General features: G+C 41.6%; 1 long non-coding RNA gene across 1 annotated transcript; it reads left to right on the top strand.

Annotated features, from left to right (window-relative positions):
- The first annotated feature begins 1,027 nt into the window (after positions 1–1,027).
- On the top strand, positions 1,028–21,260 carry LOC124612720. Its single transcript, XR_006979566.1, has 4 exons — positions 1,028–1,284; positions 14,730–14,785; positions 20,839–20,926; positions 21,024–21,260. It is a non-coding gene; the product is annotated as an uncharacterized LOC124612720 (long non-coding RNA).
- Positions 21,261–22,662: the final 1,402 nt, after the last annotated feature.

Genomic DNA, 22,662 nt, shown 5'->3' with positions numbered 1-22,662 from the left:
TGCAAATTTCAGCATACGTCAGGTGTGCAGAGATCACATTGTCGTAGGTTAGCAACATATCAGTGTGAAAATTACCTTGTATGCAGTCATTGCAAATTTTTGGAGTCACCAATGTAGGTATTTATCCTTATACTCGTTAGAGGTAAGAGAAGTAACTCAACAATAAGAAACAACATCAGCTTTATTGTCTGAATAAACCGTGTATACAAGTGCAGAAGCATATGCCACAACAACGCAGCACAGACTGTCGTCCAAAGATCGTAGAGCTGTCATTGTAGATGCTTCGTGTACTATAAATAGATGCAACATAATCAATTCCTCGTTCCGCTTATATGTCAGCCCTTCACAATCTGTTAAATGTTGGTTCTTGACATCAGCATTTCATTTTACGTATATAATAAATATTTCCTTTTTAGATAATATTCTTCAAGACTTCAGACTTCATTTAAGTCATTTATTAACACACGATGTTTAAATGGCACAAAAGTGCTCTCCTTGAACCTTCATTAACAACTGGAAACTTGTATTTCAGAAACATACGAGATTCAACATTAGCAATAGTTGATGATGTCATTCAAGAATGCTTGTAGGTATTGCACACCTCATGGTCATTTTCATTGGCTTCCTCTCACTTTTACACAGAGAAAGGGACATGCAGACTTAGCTCTCCACTTGCCATTCATTATACTTTGCTCATTAATCATGCACAACTTCAATCGTTATCCATGCCCGATACACTGCCATACTGCTCCACTGAAAAGAAGATGAAAATTACAAACTGACGAGAATAAACCTATAAAGTTAATGACACAGTATCTGAGACAACAGCCAGTTTATCTCTTTTGATAAATCAGTGCCAATAACTTGCACACTTATAACATTAGAAAAGAGAAATGTCACTCTAAATCTTCATTACCAGCAGAGCATATGAAGGTGGAGGCACTGATGATTACACTTTACTCATCCTACAAAATAACAGAAATCATTATAAGCACCATGTGGAAACAAATATTAAGAAGACACTACTGATATCTAACACAGAGGTAACAAAATAGTTGATGTATTCCTTCCTCTTGCTGTAAATGTTGTTGCTCATACCTCTTTCTCCTGCATAATATTATGAGAGAGTTTAATACACATGTGAGAATCTAATTTTCCCTTATTTTTAGGAAAGTCCACGTTCTTCGACATCAAGAATTCCGCTTGCTGAGCCACAAAATGGAAATACCACCAGATCAGCTAGTGACAATGTAAAATTGTCTCCTCAAGAAACACTTACAAGAGGTAACTGCTATTTTGTGGTCATCTTAATGAATGTATCTCAGATAGTTATTTAAATACGGAAATACAGAATAAAATTTATTGTTACACACTTTAAAAACTGTTGTTTATCTTGTTTCAGTTTATCACAATTACTAAGTGCAGTAGCCAGTTTTTTTTATCTGTCAAAGCGTGAAGCCTTGATCACCATACCTAATACAGCTAACCATTCTGTAAAATAATCATAAATCATGCTTCCTTTTATCTGTACATATATTATACAGATGTTAACTCCAGGTTGTTTTCCTGTGGCACGGGTTGTGCGGTGGCTTGGTGTAATGTTAAGCTGAGTAGAGTCTTTACTTTTTTTTAAGAAGCTGTTGTGATGATAACCACTGGTTTTCCGGGTCTGAAAAAAGTTAGTTGTGCTGGGGGTTTTCTCTTTTTTCTATCTCCTCACGCAGGACTCGTCTTTTCTATTTAAAAATTTTTTGAATTCGAATTTACCAGGAGAAACTTTCCACTTCAATCTCAGGTCACTATACCACCCTTTTCCTTTGGGTTCCAATCTACGTAAGGGTTGATACTATGAAAACATCTTCTTCCTCATCCTTGGGTAGGTACGGCCCCTTCCATGTATACTAAACTATGGTACAGGCCAATCCCCTTTTTGGTGCCCTTGCCCGTACATTATAGGTCAGCCTCCTTTGGGTCTGCCTACCTGCCTCTCTTTCTCTCATTTCATTTATATCGGAGGAGCGCTCCCTATCTTCTCTAACAATGATTCATAGTCTTGCCTCTTTCGTACTCTTTTGCACACTATTTTATTTAAAATTTCCTGGTAAAATTTCTATCTACCTCTCCTTTCCTCCTCCTGAGTCCTTCAGCCCACCTGCTTAAATTCTTCGCTTTTTCATTGCTTACAGCTCACTTATATAGCCTTAAAACTAAATATGTTTCGTCCATGATTGCAACTTTATTTCTTTTCTTCGGGCTATACGGTCTCCACAATCCTATTATTCATCAGAAACTTATTTGACTCTACCTCTGGCTTAATATCTATTTCTTTTTATCTCCATTCATATTACGTTGTACTACTATAGCTATGAACACAGGTGGATATACACTTCGTCCCCCCTTGTTCCTTTATCTTAAGCTTACTATACCATTTCACTTGAGACGTGCAACCGTCATTACTTAGCACATGTGCTTGAGCCCTTCCTGAGCACTACTTCCCCCCTTATCTGTGACGGTTGTTACATCTCCCTGTGTATTACTTGTCTGCCTCTTCGTATTTAATCGTTTGAGTGTGGAAGTATGATCGTGCGTCCTGATTCTTCGGCCCACTAAGGTTCTTAGTTGAAGATTTATAGAAATTACAGTAAAGAGAAGGATTTCAGCGATAGAAGCATATGAATGTGGACAGAGGGAAGGATAGATTGGTACTCTTAAGAGAAGTAAGAAAGGAAATAACAGAATTGGTTGCTAAGATTGAAGAAAGAAAGAAGACAGCCCCAAAGACAGGAAACTCTTCCCACCCCTCTTCCCCAGGATCCCCACTTTGCCGGCACTTAAGTGAGAAGCCGGAGGAGGTATGATGTTCGGCGTCTCCTGCAGAACAGACATTCTCACTGTCACCTTTGAAGACCCCGAAGAAAAGATCTTACCAACTCCTATGGAACGGCAAATGATGAAGAACCACTCACACTTGTTTGCAAGGGTTGTATGAAGGCTGTGGTGTGTAGGTCGTGTCTGTGCCTATGCTACCCACCCCTTTCAGGACTAGATAGAAACCCTCCCCAATCACATCACACTTTACAAAAAATATAAAACATTCTATAAAAATAGAAATTATATACACTATAATCAAATAGTTATTCAGTTAGTCACTTCACTCTATATTTCATACATATGTTCAGTTTATGTCATCTAGGTATCATTCTTCCTAAACAGTACCATCATATTATATCTACTGTTAGAATGTTACCCTGTTAGTTTTATCTCATGCTTAGAGGTTACTGTTTATTGTGACTCTTTAAATTAGTCATAATCTTGTAGTCATAATTGGTCTCTTTTAATACTAATATGATAGGATAGCTTAAGGGCTATAAATAGATTACTAGTGGAAGATTTGAAGGGAGTTCGGTGTAGGAAAACTAATGTGGAAGTAATACCGAACCCAACTCGGGAACCAGTGGACGTCACTCCGCCCGTTGACACAGAACATCAACGTCCCTGGGTTTTTTTTTACATATCGTTTTATATCCTTATCATTATACATTCCCTTTTCCTCTCCCGTCACAGGATCTACTAAATATAGGGTTTTTTGGTGTTCCTCCCTGTCTGGTTTGAATTTAGGAAACTGTCTCGACAAGCCTGAATTCGATCCCCATTGCATATCAGTTATCATGTCCTCATTTAATATAATATTTTGGGAAACTGTGCCTTTCTCTAGGTTCTCCTGCATAAGCTTGAATTCTTTCCTCAAAGTTTCTAAGTCTTTCTTGGTGTTATCTAAATTGGAAGTTACTATAGGCGAAGAGATATCAACCCTTAGTTTCTCTTCAACCTTTTGTCCTATTAATTCTTCTACTTGTTCTTCTAAGCCATTCAAATTTATAAGCTCTTCAGTCATTAACTTTTTTTTAAAGTTCTGTTCTACGGTTTCCACCCATGGTTTGACCCCTGAAATTTGCGCCTGTACCAGGGGTAGCAACTTATCTTGTTTCTGGACATTGGTTTTTAGCGTAGTTAATTCTCATTCGACCATGTCAAATGTAACATTACATACATTTTTCAAAGAGTCATATTTTTCGTTAAATTGTGTTTCCAAATTACTACATTTACAGTCTACATCATATTCTAATTTTTGAACTAACCCTTTTAGATGAGTTTCATTTCTTTGTTCTAAGTCCTTAAATAAAATATTTGTTCACTCAGGGAATTGGACAATTCTTTTTTTAATTCTTTTTTCCATTCTTGCATCTGATTACTTAGGATATTGAGTTTCGTGTTTTGCAAATCTAACTTAGAGTTTAATTCTGCCTTCAGTTTGTACTGTTTTGTGTTCTGTGATTCAAACTGTGCTTTGATAAACCTCATTAATTCGCCTAAATCTGGCCCCTGTTTTTCAATTCCCATAGCCCCAACAGACTCTACAGATTGATGTTCTTTTTCCATTGTGTTTTGTTTTGCCTTTAATCTAGTTACCATTAAAAATACACTCGCTTATTTCCACAACCCCCCACACTTCTCAAACAATCAAAGGTCAGTAGTAGCTCACCCGGCATTGGTGGAAGGTGGCGTTGGCACCAGTGTACGGCGGCGTCAGCGTCGATGGACGGCGGTGTTGGTATAGGTGGACGACGGCATCAGCTATTGTGGACAGCTGCGTCGGCGATGGTGTAATGCAACGTTGGTGTTGGTGTACGGCGGCTCGGAGTTGGTGGATGGCGGCATCGGCGTAGGTAGATGGCAGTGTCAGTTTTTGTGGACGGCGGCATCGGTGTTGGTGTGATGCGGCATCGTTGTTAGTGTACGGCGGCGGCGGCATAGGTGTGCAGTGGCGTCAGCATTTGTAGATGGCATCATCAGCAATTTGAGGCTAACTGCAGTGTTGTGCGATTTTCTTGATCCCTTAATCATTTCTCCATTTATCAACACGATATTTCTGGATAAGTATCGTGGAATTGCTCTTCAGCCTCGCTGTTATCAGTTGCTATGGCAACTCCCAACTGGTTTTTTTTTTCCTTATAGCTTCTTCTTTAATATTTCCCCTTCTTTCTCAGGTCCTTTCTTTTTATGGTCACCACGTTCTTTCAGTGGCCCAGTGTAATAAGCTCTCTCTATACAGCTTAAGCATTTTCGTGGACTTACTTGTTGAAGAATGCTGGTTCTGCTTTCTTGCAGCGCCGATGTCTTCTGCTAGCACTGGACGCTTCTCCGAAGATTTCACTGCTAGGAAGGGGAAGTTTTCAGTCTCTCACTCTCTCTCTTCTTATTTAAAAAATACGCTACTCTTGGAATATCATTCAATGTACCAGAACATATTTATCTCCACTTTGTACAAAAAAACAACTAAACTTTATGACGTAAGCGCACACATTACCGGGCACCCAGAAACAGTTAATTACACATTTTTTAACACAATTAATACATAAGCTTTTATCGTGGCTGACTATCCACGCCCAGTCCACGTACTCTCAACAGCAGTTCAACGTCTAATAAACAGTCACTATTTCGAGTCTCTCCATTTGTTTTTTAACAGTACAATGCTACATTACTCTTTGCAGCCGGCCACGGAGCTTCCGGGCCGTATTTGTTTATTCTTTGCAGGTCGCGCTGAACACTTGCCAGCGCCGACGAATTATCTCCCTTCCAGTTTCGCCTGCACAAACAATAAATGGGTTCAGTATCCCATGCTCATCTTTACACCCTACTTTAAAGTAACGCGTGTTCAAAACAGCTGAAATACAAGTGTCTCCAGACTTTCGTAAAATTATGGGGGCACTACAGTTGGCATTGTAAGTGGCATAGGGATGGGCTAGGATGATGTTGAGGTTGAGTGGGAGATGGAACATCACTTTAGGAGGGATGGGAAGAATCTTGGATAGGATGTCTCTTATTTCAGGGTTTGATTATAGAAAACCATAGCTCTGTTGAAAGATGTGATTCAGTTGTTCTAGTTCAGAGTAGTACGGGGTGACAAAGGGGGATCTCCTTTGTACCTCGTTCTTCGGGGTGGTACGAGCAATTTAGGGGGGGGGGGGGGGGCACTACAAATGTAGTGTGAGGACAGAAAGTTGGAAAGTGTAGGCCTTACGGGGAGCGTGCCAGAGGTAAGTCCCTGCAGTTGCACTATCGTCTGTGTGCTCGGTGGCTCAGTCGGAGAATGCATTTGCCATGTAAGTGGGAGGTTGCGGGTTCGAGATCCGGTCGGGGTACACATTTTTCAACTGTCCTCGTTGATATTTATGAACTCCTGTAAACAGCTAAAGGTCTAGACTTCATTATAATTTCATTCTTCGAGAGCTGCAAGATCACCAGTGATACATGTACAGATACCAGCCTCATACAATTGGTTATGGTGCAATCGAATGGGCGCGTAAAGTGAGGCTGGTGACAGGAACTGTCTGTGCTATGGTCCATTTTATGGTTCGACTGCACTACTAACCTATTGTAATGTACTGTTCCCACACCCTCCACCCAACAGTTTCTGGCCCCTCTGTTCTATATCTCCCCCCCGTTTCATGTCCCCTCACTCCCACTGTGCACCAGTCTCGACCAATGCATCCACAGGTCTTTTTCCCTTCCTCTGCTGTCCTCCTTTCCCACTTTCCATCCCCCTCCCCCTTCCTCTCTGTCTCCCTCACAGGCTCCTGACAATGCATCTGGCAGCCTTGTCTGGCTACCATCTATTCCCTGCACACTCTTTTCAGACAGCAGTGACTTCTCTTCTCCTCACCTGTGCCCTGCTCTCTCCCCTCCTTCCCCACCTCACTTTGGATTGCTGCTTGCATTTGACGTGGCACCACTGCATTCTGACTAGAGATAGCGAGATAGTGGTTTGTGTGTGTGTGTGTGTGTGTGTGTGTGTGTGTGTGTGTGTGTGTGTGTGTGTGTGTGTGAGAGAGAGAGAGAGAGAGGGGGGGGGGGGGGGGGGGGCGTGCACTTGCTTGCATGAATCTGTGTGTGTTTTCTTTTCTGAAGAAAGCTCTGACCAAAGGTAAATGTATAACAGTTTTTTTGTTGTGCCTTGTCTGCAACTCAGTGTGTCATCTTTATGGTGAGTATCAATCTTTTCCTTATGTTCCATTGTTTGATTTCACCCATAATAAGATTAATCCCTAGGGAAACAGACTTTGATTAACCACACTGCTGATGTGGTTTAATGAGCAGCCCACACTTATTCTTCACTCATAAACTGATCCATAAAGAGTGTAACCTTGCGAGAAGTAATAACTTCATGGTGTCAGTTCTGAATTGGGATAAACTCTATTTGGTTCCCTCAATCCTCCGTACCCCTAATTGTTGGTAGAGTCACTTTTTGCAGCCAAAGAAAGGCGTCCTGGCATATTTTTCAATACTGATTTTGTTTGTAATATTATCATCTTGCTAGGATGACTGAATCTTTGTTGATAAAAGTACCATTATTATTGGCTATTGTTTTCATGGTCTGTAAATGATTTCTAGAGGTGACATTAAGTTAGTGGGGTAATCTATGCCCCATTTACTTCTAAATGTTGCACATTATTGTATACACAGTTGATGTGTCTTTATGTGCTGTGAGTTATAACTCTTTGTTACTCTCCTGTATTCCTGAATAAGATGCGAGAGATTTTTTACTTGAAAAAAAGGTCCATAAAATTAACTGATTGTTATTTTTCACCTTGTGGTGTAAATGTGACATTTTATGTGCTGGACTGGTATCAGGTGCACATGCTCTTAATCAGTGGCATCATACTGGCCTTTATTTTCTATCATCCTACCCTTTCTTTTTGTCCTTTCTTCACTGACTCTGTGGAGAACCACCTTGTTCTGTATCTTATCAGTCTGTAATTTTTGATATCCTTCTATAGCACCATACCTCTCACACTTGGATTCTCTTCTTTTCTGGTCTTCCTACAGTCCATGATTCACTACCATACAATACAAACATACATTCTCAGAAATTTCTTTGTCAGATCAAGGCCGATATTTGATACTAGCAGATTTCTCTTGGCCAGGAATGCCCTCTATGACTATGCATCTTTGTCTTCCTAGCTTTGTATGTCGTATTATTTTGCTTCCACGGTAGACCAGCTTCTTCACACATGCCTAAGATGTTTGCTGATAACGTTTATATAGTTGTCTAATGATATTACTGTGTTAATAAGCATATACATTTGGGTGTTGTGAAATTGCCATTAAGCAGTATTTTCAATATTGGCACATCATGCAAGACTTGTAATAAGTCAAAAACCATAAAACATTGATCTGTGTCGTCATTGATTCTAACAAAACAAATTAATGAGCCATTCATATATCTTTTATAATGTACTATTTTTTTGAACATGTTTACTTTTCTTGCAGAAAAATGTATTTTTTAAGTGAGTGTCAAAAGTATCTGCAAAGAAGTTGGAGATGCTGTAACCCACAGTAAGACCGCCTCCTGCTTCTGTAGTCTTAGGTTGAAAGTGAAATAATTATTTACGTTTCTTTCATTTATAAAATTGGTATTTTTATGTTTTACTACTTTTCTTTGGATTAACTGTGTCGTTTCACTGACAGAAAGATTTTATATTTTTATATCGTATCTCTGCATAATGTCATCTTTATTTTTGATGGATTAAGAACTTTCAACTATATAGAATTGCTAGTGAATCTAATTCAGCAGCTGTATGACTCTGAAGCCTGGTGTAGACCCTGGGCCTCATCAAACAACTGTTTTGGGGGATTTTAGGCTAACATGCAAACTTTGGATTCTTTTCACCAATGACTGAATATTTACTGGCATGTTTACGAGTTAATTTAATGAATAACTTTAACAACTCACCAAATAGTAGAGACACGAGTCATTGAATGTCACATAAAAACAATTGATAACTCTGCTAGCTTTCATTCAAAGTATTTCCTTCCTCTGTTCTGCCTCACCCTTCTCAATCCACTTCATCGGAATTGTAGCTGTGTGCTGCAGAAGCTCACCAGTGCTTGTGCCTTTGATTCCTAACCCTTTCGTCTGCTGTCTCTCCCTCCCACATTCAAATCTTGCTTTTATATCACACAGGCTTCACCCACCCTTCCCCAACCCCCTCTCCCACTCCCCATTTCCTTTTGCCCCTCCACCTGACACAAACCCTCACCCCAGTTGAGCTACAGTTCCAGCACAATGTATTCAGCCGGCACAATGCAGCCACACGTGAATTTGGGTGGTGGTGGTGATGGTGGTGGTGGTGTGTGTGTGTGTGTGTGTGTGTGGTCTTGTTTGTGTGCCTTTCAATGACACAATGCCTCCACAAGCAGGTATGCTGTTATTCTTAATTCTTTGCATTCCATCACAATTTCCCATTACCAATTATTAAACAGTGGAGACCAGGACCAGAGCAGGATGCAGAAAGTCTAATCACATAGAACTGACCAACTAATCACGTTAGAAATTTACCATTGATGAATATATCTATAAAATGCCAGCCAATCAGGGCTAAGCACATGTAAATGTGCACATCTGTCCTAACATGCCCTACTGGTTAAATTAGCTCAAGCAGGGTCACCACAAGTTTCCCTAAGTGAAATTCCCTGACCTTTCCCTGACTTCCTGACAAATTTTGAGATCTCAGGGGTAAGTAAAGACATAAGTTGACAAACAAATGTAAGGACTTCTGTACTTCTAAATGTGTGAGCAAAAATCTTAAGTACTAAAATCCACATCTTTTGTAATGAACTGTTTTTAGGTGGAGAAAGCAAGCCAGATGGTATGTGTGTTTCATTAAGATGTTATTTTATTTCAATAAAACAAAACACATTTGGTGACAAAAATATGCATTTCATTGGAGTCGCAAGACGGAAAAAAATTCATACATGTTCTTTGTTTAGAAGGGGTGTCTTGAAAATGTGTTGACATTGTTTTAAGATTAAAATTTTTGCACATTTCAACAAGCTTTTGGCCATTTTGGTTTATGCGCAGGAAATCCACCCACTGTTTTCTTATATTTTTTCTCTTTACCCAATTGAGCATTAAGATCACCTATTACAATTTTAACATGGTTTCAGGGAATTTTTGAGGTGATGCTTTCTAGTGTTTCCTAAGCTTCATTAACTTCTTCACATTTCTTACGGGTATCCTCATTGACTGGCATATGGGCATTAATTAAAGTGTATGCTTTATTTGCACATTTAAGAGAAATTGTCATTAGTGCATTATTAACAGATTTACCTCTGTTATTGAATTTAAAATATTTTTGAAGACTGCAAAAGCAACTCCCAGATGTGGTGTGTTATTAAGTATTCTTTTATCTGTTTTGCTTTTAAAAAGACAATAATTACCAAAATCCATGGTGTTACTGTCCGTCATTCGTGTTTCTTGAAGTGCCAAAGTTTGAATCTTCTCTTCTTTCAATGTATCTCCCAATTTATGAAGTTTACTTGGTTGCAAATGTGGTTGTATGTTAAGCGTTGTAAAAAATGTATTTGTTTCAGTTTTAAGTTGGCCAGAGAACTCCGGCTTCCTCTGTTGAATCACATTACATTTTAACGTGGCTGCTCCAGAACCCGTAAGACCAGTTGCACCAGTAATACTGGTGGTGGATTGACCATGTGGGGTAATATTGTGATTATCAAAAATGCTCCATCGTGATTGTACCTGGAATCAAGTGGGGTTGAGTAGACTCATTGAGTAAACTCACGGTGTTAAGACTGAAATTATTAGTCCCAGAATATAAATTTCAGCCGCACCACTGATGAACAGACACTGACCACTTTGCCACTTGCTACAGAGAGTGTTTGGTTTTGTTTTGCCATGGTCCAGGACTGCTTATTCTGTATTCACAGCTGTCCATCATATCTGATGGAAGATTCACTTTCCGCCACCTGTGACCCAACCAATACCCTAGGCAAGGTCAGGTTCTTAGACTTTCAGTTAAAAATCTTGAAGCCTGGACCCTTTTTTATATACATAATTAAGTTTGTCCAGAACCCTCAAAGTGCACGTCCTACTCACACTTGTCCAGTTTTTATAATATACTATTTTCTGTCCACAGCTGTATCTGAATAAGTGAATGCCATGTATATTTCACCCTGGCAACTGTCTGATTACCTCCTCCTTTACAATGTGTGACTCCAGAGAGGAAGTTAAATGTATTTGTCATGTTCAGTCTCTTGGCGTTATCTTTGCCCTGAAACACACTCATGAAATCACTGATTTTTGTAGGTTCCATTTCTCATGGTGTGGTTGACGTATTAAGAGACGGACTGTGCTTCATATTTTTAAAATATTCCAAGTAAACTAACACAAGGACATAACTCCAACAGGTCACTTTCGAACATAGTTACATGCCCCCATATTCATCATCACTCCCACCCCCATCCCCTGGGGTATTTGACTCCCACAGTATTTTCATATGAATAAAAAGTCATGCTCATATCAAATGTGAATGAATTGCTCCAGGTGTTTCTGAGTTATGCTTTTGTTGGCCTTTTCTCCTGTACCCTCACAGTGGTGTCTTACTGGCACAGTAATTTTTACTGGACAACAAGTGATACACACACCAAGTTTGGTAGAAATTGCTTCAGGCATTACAGAAATGTGCTAATACGTCACTATCTTTGCCCCCTCATGTCCCCCACCCCCCATGGGCGAAACAAATTTGGAATTGTCACCAATGAGCTTAACAAACCTGAAAAATATGTTTTTGGTGAATCAAATGTATTGTAACAGACACTTTCTCAGCAGGTAATTTATGCACATTGCACCTGCAGGGATTGTAATGCAATCTGCCAAGCACAGCTATCATGCAGGAATTCCAATTGAACAGGCAGTCAGTGCTCTGCGCACATCACAGTAAGGGAGGACTACTTTTACACCTCCATTACTACGTGAGGTACTTACCCGCAAAGTGCTTCTTTCCAGACAATTAGTGATATGTGTACCAAGTTTGCTTTAAAATCGATCCAGTATGAAAAGAATAGATTGCTACTAACCCCATAGAGGACCTGTTGAGTGGCAGACAGGCACAGTGTAAAAGACTGTTAGAGATTATTCAGCTATCGGACCGAATCCTTCACCAGACGTAGACAAAACAAAACCCACATACATTCACACAAGCCCAGTTCACACGCAAACGCTCTTACACTTGGCCACTGTTGCCTCCAGGTGCTAACTAAGGACTCATTGTGCCTGCATCTAAGCTGAGCAGCAATCTTTGCCAGGTGGGCTATGGCATCTCAGAGGGATGGAGAGGAGAAGGGCTATCAGTGTAGGTTGTGGTGGGGACGGGATGGTGGGGCTGCTAGGTGAAGCATTCAGAGGCTGTGTGCTGGGAGGGGGGAGGGGGGGTTGTAGGGTTGGAATATGATGAGGAAAGAGGATAGATATGTGGAGAACAGGAACCAATTAAGTCTGAGGCCAGGGGGGTTACCTGAATGCAAGATACGTTGCAGAAGGCGAGTTCCCGTCTGCACAGTTCAGAAAGGCTGTGAAACAGTCACTGGATTCAAGCACATTGTTTTGGGTGACATGCTCAGCAATTATGGGCTCCAGCTGTCTCTTGGGCACAGTTTGGTGGTGACCATTCATGTGAACAGACAGCAGGGTAGTTGTCAGGTCCACATAGAATGCAGCTTAATGGTTACAGATATGCTGGTAGATCACAAGGCTGCTTTTACATGTGGCCATGCCTTTGATTCAGTAGGAGATGCCTCTGACAAGACTGGAGTAGGTGGTAGTGGGAGGATGTATGGGACAGGTCCTGGAACTATGTCTGTCACAGGATTACGAACCATGGGGCAAATTGTTGGTAGCATAGGCAGAATAGGTATGGACAACAATATTGCATAGGTTGGGTGGGCAGTGGGAGGGTTGAGAGAGGTAGTGTGGAGGATATTTCTCATTTTGGCGCAAGACAAGAGGTAGTTGAAACCTTAACAAAGAATGTCATGTAATTGCTCCAGTCCTGAGTGGTACTGAGTCACAAGAGGGGTGCTCCATTGTGACTAGACGATGGGTATGTGAGTGTGGCAGGTGACTGGGGAGACAAAGCAAAAGCAATCTGTTTCTGGAAGGAGGAGGGGGGGGGCAGTGAGGGAGGTAATTTCAACCTGTGAAGGCCTCAATTACATATTTGGAGGAGGACTGCAGTTGAGATACTTGGCATATTTGGAAAGGGACTGCTTGTCACTGCAGATGCGATGATCCTGAGTGGATGGCTAAGCAGTATAGAAGCGACTGCTTGGTGTGGAATGAGCAGCAGTTGTCTAAGCAAAGGCATTGTTGGTGATGCATAGTTTTGATATGGGGAGGTACTGATGTAGCCATCTTTGAGGTGGAGGTCGACAATGAGGAAGGTGACTTGTTGGGCTGAGGGGAACAGGGTGAAGAGAATCGAGGAAAAGTTGTAGAGATTCTGGAGGAATGTGGATAGGTTGTCCTCAGCCTCCACCACCCGCCCAACCCACACAGTATCCTTGACCATCCTTATTTCACCCTGTTCCCAACACATGCGCATGCACACATGTGTACACCCCCCCCCCCCCCCCCCACACACACACACCATACTGTGCTTTTTGTAATTGTGCATCACTGGTATGAGCTGCTAATTTATTACTACAGAGATGATAGTATTTAAGCTACTTAATCAATAGGTGTAATGTGTAAGAGTTCAATGAATGCATGTAAAAATTGATTCTGCTTGTCAGTGGGAAGTTATTCAACTTGCATATATGGTAACAATTAATAAAGAACCTGAAATGAGCTGTAGTCTCATTGGAGAGTAATCTGCAGTGTAATTTGTAATAGCTGTTACTGGTGCTTCAGATTCTGTAGGAACCTTTAAACAGTGTAATACATAACACTTAAGCCTGTTTTGTTCTCTCTGCACATGCATCTGAACTGCCCTGTTGCGAGTTCCTGTAGCATTCAGTAGTTTGCTGGGCCACAAAATACTTAGAATGGCACACATTAACCAGTTTTTGCAGTTCATTGCCCTCATGGGGACCCATATCACACCTCAGCTCATAACCCATACTCACTGGGCGACTGCCGTGAATTCACCATGACTTGCAGGTTGACATTTCTAATACTTTTGACTCCTGGACTCTTAATTAAAGTTGTGGATTTAGTGTTCTAACATCCTCACTAAAAATCACTTTCTGGGCTTCCTCCTCCCCCCCCCCCCCCCCCCTTTTCAACTTCCACCAAATGTCTTTTTTTAAAATTTGTTTATTTCTGTTGATCAGGAGCTTGAAAGATAGTCCTTTAATACTCACAGATGGCAGCTACTATTTTTAAGAGTATATAATTCATTAATTGAGTTTCTACATTGCAGAGAGATGTAACATATGTGATTTATTTAGTCTTCTCTACAAGTTAGTATTAGTATTGCAGTGGAAAATGTGTGTGACCAAAGTAATACAGTATGTGTATGGCAATGTGAGGAATGCTCTGTGGTAGTGTGATTTAGAAGGTAACAGATGAAGACTTTCATATACTCATTGCTAATTAGTAATGAACTATGTAAATGCAGTGAATGACATCCTTCTTTCCTGAGATGGGAATGTAAAAGATTGAGGAACAGAGACTCTAAGATAATTTCAAAATGTTCCTCTCTTATTAAAGGTATGATTTCAGTTGATTAGGCAACATAGTACATTAAGCAACAGTTGATCAACAACAGTCACAAACAGCAAAAGAAAATTGAGGTTGTTTCCTTATATTCAGGCATGCTGATTTAATTCCTGCATGATCTTTCAAGTACAAATATCTTCCAATTTTTTTCCAGATCCAGATGCTATCTTAATAACTCATACACCACAAAATGAAGATCCAGAATTGAAGGTAAGTAATATTCTTCATTATTCTGTAATACTCAAAATTAGATATAATTCAGTACAAGTTTTAATGTAGAAAATTAAAATGAATATTTTAATTGAAAGCACAACTGTGATAGTCAGTTTCACTTTCGTATTCAAATCAACTGGTCAGTGCTGCATCTGTATTGTGAGAAGTCATTGCTTCTCATAGTAACAATGTAAATTAAGTCTGTCCTGAAAAGCCATTGCTTGCAATAAAATGCAACACTGCCATATGCCTTACAGATCGAATGACTAAAAGAGAGAGAAAAAATTAAGGTAAAGCAAGGAAAACAATCCTCTCTCTCTCTCTCTCTCTATCTATCTATCTATCTATATTTTTCTTTCTTTCTCTCAGTAACTGTGGGTCTTTGAATGGACTGAGTTCAGCCAGTTTGATGGCACATTTTGCTTAGTTTCTTGAAAAATCTGGCATATATCCCCCATAATGAAACACTCATTTTGTCAAATCCCTAAACCATTGTGAAACTTCCTTTTGATTAAAAATGTGTGCCATATGAGGCCTGATCCTTGCCTCTTTAACAGTGCAGATACTCGGGCACAATTCACAACACAATCCACTGCTTCAGTTTCCCATTACCTCTTTCCTAGTTTCCAAACTCAGCAGATACTCCCCTATGTGCATTACTAGAAAGATCACTTGGGGGAAAGGGTATGGCAGAGACTGAGAGGTGCTGTTTCCAAACCAAATAATTCACCCCCCCCCCCACCTCTTAGTCACACCCCCCCACACCAACCTTTCCACTGCGCGCCTCTCGGACCCCACTGCCCAGCTCTCGGCCTCCCTCCACCCGCCTCTAGGTCCCCCTCACCTGCCTCTAGGTCCCTGCCTCAAGGTCCCCCCCACCCACCTCTAGGTCCCTGCCTCAAGGTCCCCCCCACCCGCCTGTAGGTCCCCCCCCCCCACCTTCCTCTAGGTCCTCCCCCACCCACCTTTACATCCCCCCCACCTGCTTCTATGTCCCCCCACACCCACCTCCAGGTTCCCCCCACCTGCCTCTATATCCCTGCCTCAAGGTCCCCCCCCCCAACCGCCTCTAGGTCACCCCCCCACCCACCCACCTTACGTCTCCTCCACCCACCTCTAGGTGCCCCCCCACTTGCCTCTAGGTCGCCCCTTGCCTGCCTCTAGGTCGCCCCTTGCCTGCCTCTAGGTCGCCCCTTGCCTGCCTCTAGGTCCTCCCTTGCCTGCCTCTAGGTCCTCCCTTGCCTGCCTCTAGGTCCTGCCTTGCCCGCCTCTAGGTCCTGCCTTGCCCGCCTCTATTTATTTATTTAACCTGATCAGATTAGGGCCATCAGGCCCTCTCTTACATCGGACCAGTGTTCCACACATGCAGCATTTCACACATCAGAGTAACATCATGAACATAGTTTAAATGAGAAAATTAGCTTACTCTAGTGACAATATGAATAAAGACTAGTGACTAAGACCTAATAAAGTAAATGCGGAAGTATTTTTACAACAGTTGCTATACATACAGATTATGATAAAAGCAATAATAATAACAGTAAAACAAAAAATCAAATAATAATGATAAACATGACTAAGACCTAATAAAGTAAATGCTGGCAGTATTTTTACATCAGGTGCTATACATACAGATTATGGTGAAAGCAATAATAATAACAGTAAAAAAAAAAACAAATAATAATGACAAACATGAGAAAGATTCGCAATAGTAATGAAGGTTTGTGCAGATGTACATTAATATTTTGGTGTGTAAAGTAGATGTTTACTAGTATAGCGAGTTTTGGGTAAGGGAGGTTTAAGGAGGGGGAGAGAGAGAAGTAATGAGGTGAAGTGCACTCATGTACAGAGGAAGGCATTACTGTTGCTTAAGTAGATACGTCATTAATTGTTTTTTGAAGCCGGTCATGTTTTTAAGTTCTCTAACATAACGAGGGAGGTTATTCCAGAGTCAGGTTCCCGCTACTGTAAAGGACTTGGAGAAGGTGACTGAGCGATGCAGTGGAACGGAGAGGATTTTATTATGATGGGAACGTGTGTTTCTGTCATGTTGTTCCGACATGAGTGTTAGGGACGAGGAGAGATATGAGGGACAGTGTACATTTATAAGGCAGTAGATGAGACAGAGTGTATGGAAATCTCTGCGTTTGTCTGCACGCAGCCAGGACAATTTTGCATATGCTGGTGAAATGTGATCAAAAAGTCGAACGTCACAGATATATCGGACGCAGGCATTCGTGACCAGTTCTAGACGTCGGGAATTTTCTTGAGAGAGGCCTTGTAGGATAATATCGCTGTAGTCAATGATTGGGAGTATAAGCGTTTGTACTAATTTCTTTTTCAGATCGAAAGGGAAGAGTTTTTTATATTTTTGTAGGACATGAAGGGATGCTGATGCTTTTTTGCACACTGCAGTTACGAGCTCTGTCCAATTTAGGTTTTCATCTATTATTACTCCCAAACTCTTTGCTGAGGGCGAGAAGTTAATAATTGTTCCATTTAGGATAAGAGGTGGTACGGATTCCCGATGTTTTGGGCTAATAAGCTTAGAGTGACCAACAAGTACCGCTTGGGTTTTAGATGGGTTTAGTTTTAGACCTATGTCCTGTGCCCATTTTGACAGTGCGTTGAGGTCAGTATTGAAATTTTCAATAGCTTTCTTGAGATTGCTTGGTTTCGCACTTAGATACAACTGAAGCTCATCAGCATACATATGGTATTTGCAATAGGTCAGGACCGATGACACATCATTGACATAAAGAGAGAAGAGTATAGGACCTAATACTGAGCCTTGGGGAACGCCTGACACTACCTGCCGCCATTGTGATTTTATATCCCCAGACAGGACGCGTTGCTGACGAGACGTCATGTATGAGCGAAACCATTGCACTGCGCTTGGTGAGAAATTTAGACCGCTAAGTTTGGCTAGTAAGATGTCGAAGTCGACAGTATCAAATGCTTTGCTGAAATCTAAGAAGCAAATGATAGTCGCTTCTTGTCTGTCCATGGCAAGTTTCAGGTCATCTGTTACCTTTATCAGAGCGGATGTTGTGCTTCGATGTTTACGGAAACCTGATTGGTATTCGTCTAATAGGTTGTTAGTAGTTAGGTAGTTGGTGAGCTGGTCATGAACTATATATTCTAAGGCCTTTGATAGTGCAGGAAGAAGGCAGATGGGGCAGTAGTCAGAGGCTGCTGTGGCGATGTCCTTTTTAGGCAGTGGCTTAATTTGTCCCAGTTTCCAGGCCTCAGGGAAAACACTTGTGATTAATGAATCGTTGAAAATGTCTGTTATAGAGGGCAGTAGTTGGTCAATAATAAGTTTTACCATCTGGATAGTGATACCATCATGTCCAGTAGATGCTGATCTAATCCGCATTATGGCTTTCTTGACAGTACTGCAAGTGACGTGCTGTAGATAGAATTTTTCTTTGCTGCAGTCGTTCATCCCAATGAAGTAATCAATGATTCTCTGTTTTTTTTGCGGATCAATTTTGGTTGCAGGTAATGTGAAGAATCGGTTTAGTTCTTCAGCTGGGACCATGGGATTTTCTGCAACTTTTATTTTGCCTAAACCGAGACTACGGAGATTTTTCCACAGGATAGCTGGTCTACATCTATTGTCAACTAATGTACGGGCATGTCTGAGCTTAGCGTTTCTCACCGCTTGACTGACTTTGTTTCGTTTCTGCTTGTATACAGCGTGATTTTCAGGTGTAGGGTGTATCTTGTATGCTCGATGTGCAGCATCTCTGAGATTCATGAGCTGTTTTAGTTCATCAGTCAGCCAAGGTGCAGGTTGCCCTTTTGCTTTTCTGGTCTTTATTGGAGCATATTTGTCATATAGTTGAGTAATTTTGTTAGTGAAATCGTGGAGTTTGTCGTTTATGTCCATGAGGGGAGTAGAGGTCATCCCCCAAACTATTTCTTGTGCCTCAGTTTCGAGTTCAGGCAAATTTATGCGTTTGAAGTCTCGGTATGTAGACAGTTTTTGTTTCTTTTTAGGGCATTCTAGTGAATACGTCATGGAAATGATGTCATGGGCAGACATGCCAGGCGCAGATATTTGAGAGGTGCGGATTATTCTGTTCGGGGATTTCGTTGCGAATATATCTATGAAAGTGTGACTGGTAGTCGTGTGATGAGTAGGTGCCAGCTGAAGTAGCGTCATATTTGAGGAAGAAAGCATCCTCTTAAATTTCCCAGTGGAAGGACTATTGCACAGAAAATTAATGTTAGTGTCACCAGCTATAATTACATGTTCATATGACGATTCGAGACTAGAGAGGGCAGTTTCGAAGCAGGCGAACCCACCTACTTTAGGAGGTTTGTAAAGGACACATATTAAGCACTTTCTGTTAAGTGATTTGATCTCTATGAACATATATTCCACTTGTTTATCTACATTGTTGTTGGATGTGTGTAGTACTGTAGGTGACAAATCAGAGCGTATGTACGCCCCTACTCCGCCCCCTCGTCTGTTGCATCTGTCGTGCCTGAGAAAGATATAGCCATCTAGGTTTACGGAAGTTCTCTAGGTCCCGCCTTGCCCGCCTCTAGGTCCCGCCTTGCCCGCCTCTAGGTCCCGCCTTGCCCGCCTCTAGGTCCCGCCTTGCCCGCCTCAAGGTCCCGCCTTGCCCGCCTCTCTGACCCCACTACCTGCCTCTCGGCACTCCCCCCACCCACCCCTCGGCACTCCCCCCACCCACCCCTCGGCACTCCCCCCACCCACCCCTCGGCACTCCCCCCACCTAGCTCTATGTCCACCCCTGCCCGCCTGTCCACCCTCCTCTCTCCCAATCCCCCCCACCCACCTCTCCACATGCCCCGCTCCACCTACTTCACCACCACCAACCTATTGGACTGCCCCACTCAGCTCTCAGCACCCCCTACCACGCTCACCTGTGGGCCTCCCTGACCTGTCTCTCGGCCTCCTCCATCTACTTCTCAGCCTCATAAACCCCCCCCCCCTCCCCTTCCCCACCCAATGTCTGCCTCATGGCCAGCCCCGTCTACCTTGCTCCCTTCCAACTCTCAGCCAGCCCCATCCACCTCGCTCCCGTCTGCCTCTCGGCCAACTCCGTCCACCTCTCTCCCGTCAGCCCTCTCGGCCGAACCCGCCTGTGCCTCTCGGCCGAACCCGCCTGTGCCTCTCGGCCGAACCCGCCTGTGCCTCTCGGCCGAACCCGCCTGTGCCTCTCGGCCGAACCCGCCTGTGCCTCTCGGCAGAACCCGCCTGTGCCTCTCGGCCGAACCCGCCTGTGCCTCTCGGCCGAACCCGCCTGTGCCTCTCGGCCGAACCCGCCTGTGCCTCTCGGCCGAACCCGCCTGTGCCTTTCTCTTGGCCGAAGCCGCCTGTGCCTCTCTCTCTCGGCCGAACCCGCCTGTGCCTCTCTCTCTCGGCCGAACCCGCCTGTGCCTCTGCTCACTCCATCTATCGATCTATCTTTCTGCTCCATGTGCACCCTTCTGCCCACACTTGTACACATTGCTGATCAACACCAGCATCAACAACATCTCTTTTGCTGTACTACCACCCTCTTTCGTGTGTGTGTGTGTGTGTGTGTGTGTGTGTGTGTGTGTGTGTGTGTGTGTGTGTGTGTGTGTGCGCGCGCGCACACTTAAAAATCCTTACGTACAGTATTTATTGAAGTAACTTTGCACTACACTCCTGAAAAAATCGAGCAATTATTTTAAGCTCCCACTTCTTCACATTTCTTCATCCATGATTTCATGCTCTTAATCTTGTCTCTCCTTGTAGAATCTTGCAAAACTCGCTGATGAGATAATGTTCACAGTTTAACAATACTGCTGTCTCCACTACCAGCTCTCAGTCACTAAATTATGTTATTTACATGTACTTACTGAAACAATAGTAATTTGACTGATTAAGAAGAAAACTATGGAAACATCCTGAAAATATGCAAACTATTTCTGCACTTGATGAGTAGGTTCTTTTAACTTAACTGTAAATATTTATTTCATTATTGACCTTTATGTTGTAAATCATACATTTGCATTTTAAGAATTATATCTTGGGAATGTTACAGAACCTGCGAGATCCTACTCTCACACGGCATACAGAGCAGTTCTACCTAGCTTGGGCTGATAGACGAAAGCGTGCCCACTCATTTCCTGGTAAACTGAATGTTATGTGTGTCTTTTTTTAAAAAAAATGAAATAATAGTTTGTGTTGAAGTATGACATTACAAATGTATGCCTCCTTCTTTTATAGTTTTCAAGCCAAGTTTCTTGCAAGTGTCATAGAGGAAATGTGAAACAGTCAACTTGATGTTCAGGGCTCATTCCTTTTTTTCTGTTTCACTGGTCTCAGAAATTACATCTGAAGAAGTTGCCATCAAGTAATCATTACATAATATGCATAAGTATTTTCAGAAGATATACTGAATGTTCTGTTTTATCCATTAATTTTAACATTGTTGATCTATATCTGTTCAGAAGAAAATATGATTACATGCCTGCTTTAAACAGGCAAAATTTTTTTTCTATAAGTTTCAATATATATATATTTTATACTCTGAATTAAAAATTTTATGAATGGAGAAAAGTACAAAAACTCTCAAAATTACCCTGATTTTAAAAGTAATGTGAAGTAGCTTGACATGTTTGGTATGTTTAGTGATACCCACAAGTGACTAGCAGTGTTATCAGACTAGAATAGACAACACAGTGATGTAATGGATTTTTTAATTACACGTCCCAATGCAGGAAACTACAATAGCATCCAAGGGATGTGTTGAAAACTAAGGCAAGTAGAAAAACTGTAGCATTAAGTAAATAGACAGAAGAATGGGAGCAGTAAATTAAGGGAACATAAATATTCGATGCAATTCAACGTTACCATAAACCATAGAGGATGGTAAGAGCTATGGCTAAGGAGATCTGAGTGCTGAATAACACGTAATGTACAAGAGAAGACAGATGTTACTCAAAGAATCTTAATCTTGATTGAACTAACAAAAGAACTTGGTAGGACATAATAATAAAGTTTAGGGCACTAAGTATAAAGAACAACCAATGCCAAAAGGAGGGGGGAGGGAGTGGGAGAGGGGGGGAGAGGGAGAGAGAGAGAGAGAGAGAGAGAGAGAGAGAGAGAGAGAGAGATGGATGGAAATTAGCAAATAGTCTCGGATTGTGGCCCACCCTATCTGACAGAGAACATAAATGATTCTATCACACTACTCTAGGACACTCTTGAAATTAGTTTTGTCTCTCATAATAAACACTCACCATCCAGGATGACATGCTGTATATTGCTTAAAGTCTTTGATCCAGTCACACTTTTAAGAACTTATTTCATATGCTCAAACTTTTCTTAACGAACTACTGTGTGGTACAGTGTACACAGAAAGCTAAAAATATAGAATCTGCCTGTTGTCTTGCGTCCATGTTTTGCTGTGTGTTACAGTGTATTATTTGTGAAAATGGCAAGCTGTTTTTTTGCATTAGTGGTGCTTTCTAAATCCATGTTGATTTATAGACAGAAGCTCCCCTCTCTTTAGAAAAGTCATTATATTTTAGCTTAGAGTATTTTCAGGGATCCTGAAGTGGACTGACAGTAAGGATATTGGTTTGTATTTTCCACATTCCTTCTTTTCCTTTTACATTGGAGTAACCAGCACTTTCTTCCAGTTACTTGTTACTTGACTGTGCAGGAGATTTATGATAAAAGCAAACTGAAGAAGGGATCAAGAACTCTCTGTAAAACTGAATAGGAATCCCATCAGGCCATGGCACCTTATTCATTTTAATTTGATTCATTTGCTGTTCAACACTCTGCTTTTTCTGTGTCAATCAGTAGAGAGTTTATCTGGTGGACATCCAATGACAATTCTGTGTATATAATTTTTGTA

Source organism: Schistocerca americana, chromosome 4, assembly GCF_021461395.2.
Source record: "Schistocerca americana isolate TAMUIC-IGC-003095 chromosome 4, iqSchAmer2.1, whole genome shotgun sequence".
In the NCBI taxonomy this organism is placed as follows: Eukaryota; Metazoa; Arthropoda; class Insecta; order Orthoptera; family Acrididae; genus Schistocerca; species Schistocerca americana.
The sequence above is the reverse complement of the archived record's forward strand: the minus strand, read 5'-3'. Positions and strand labels throughout refer to the sequence as shown.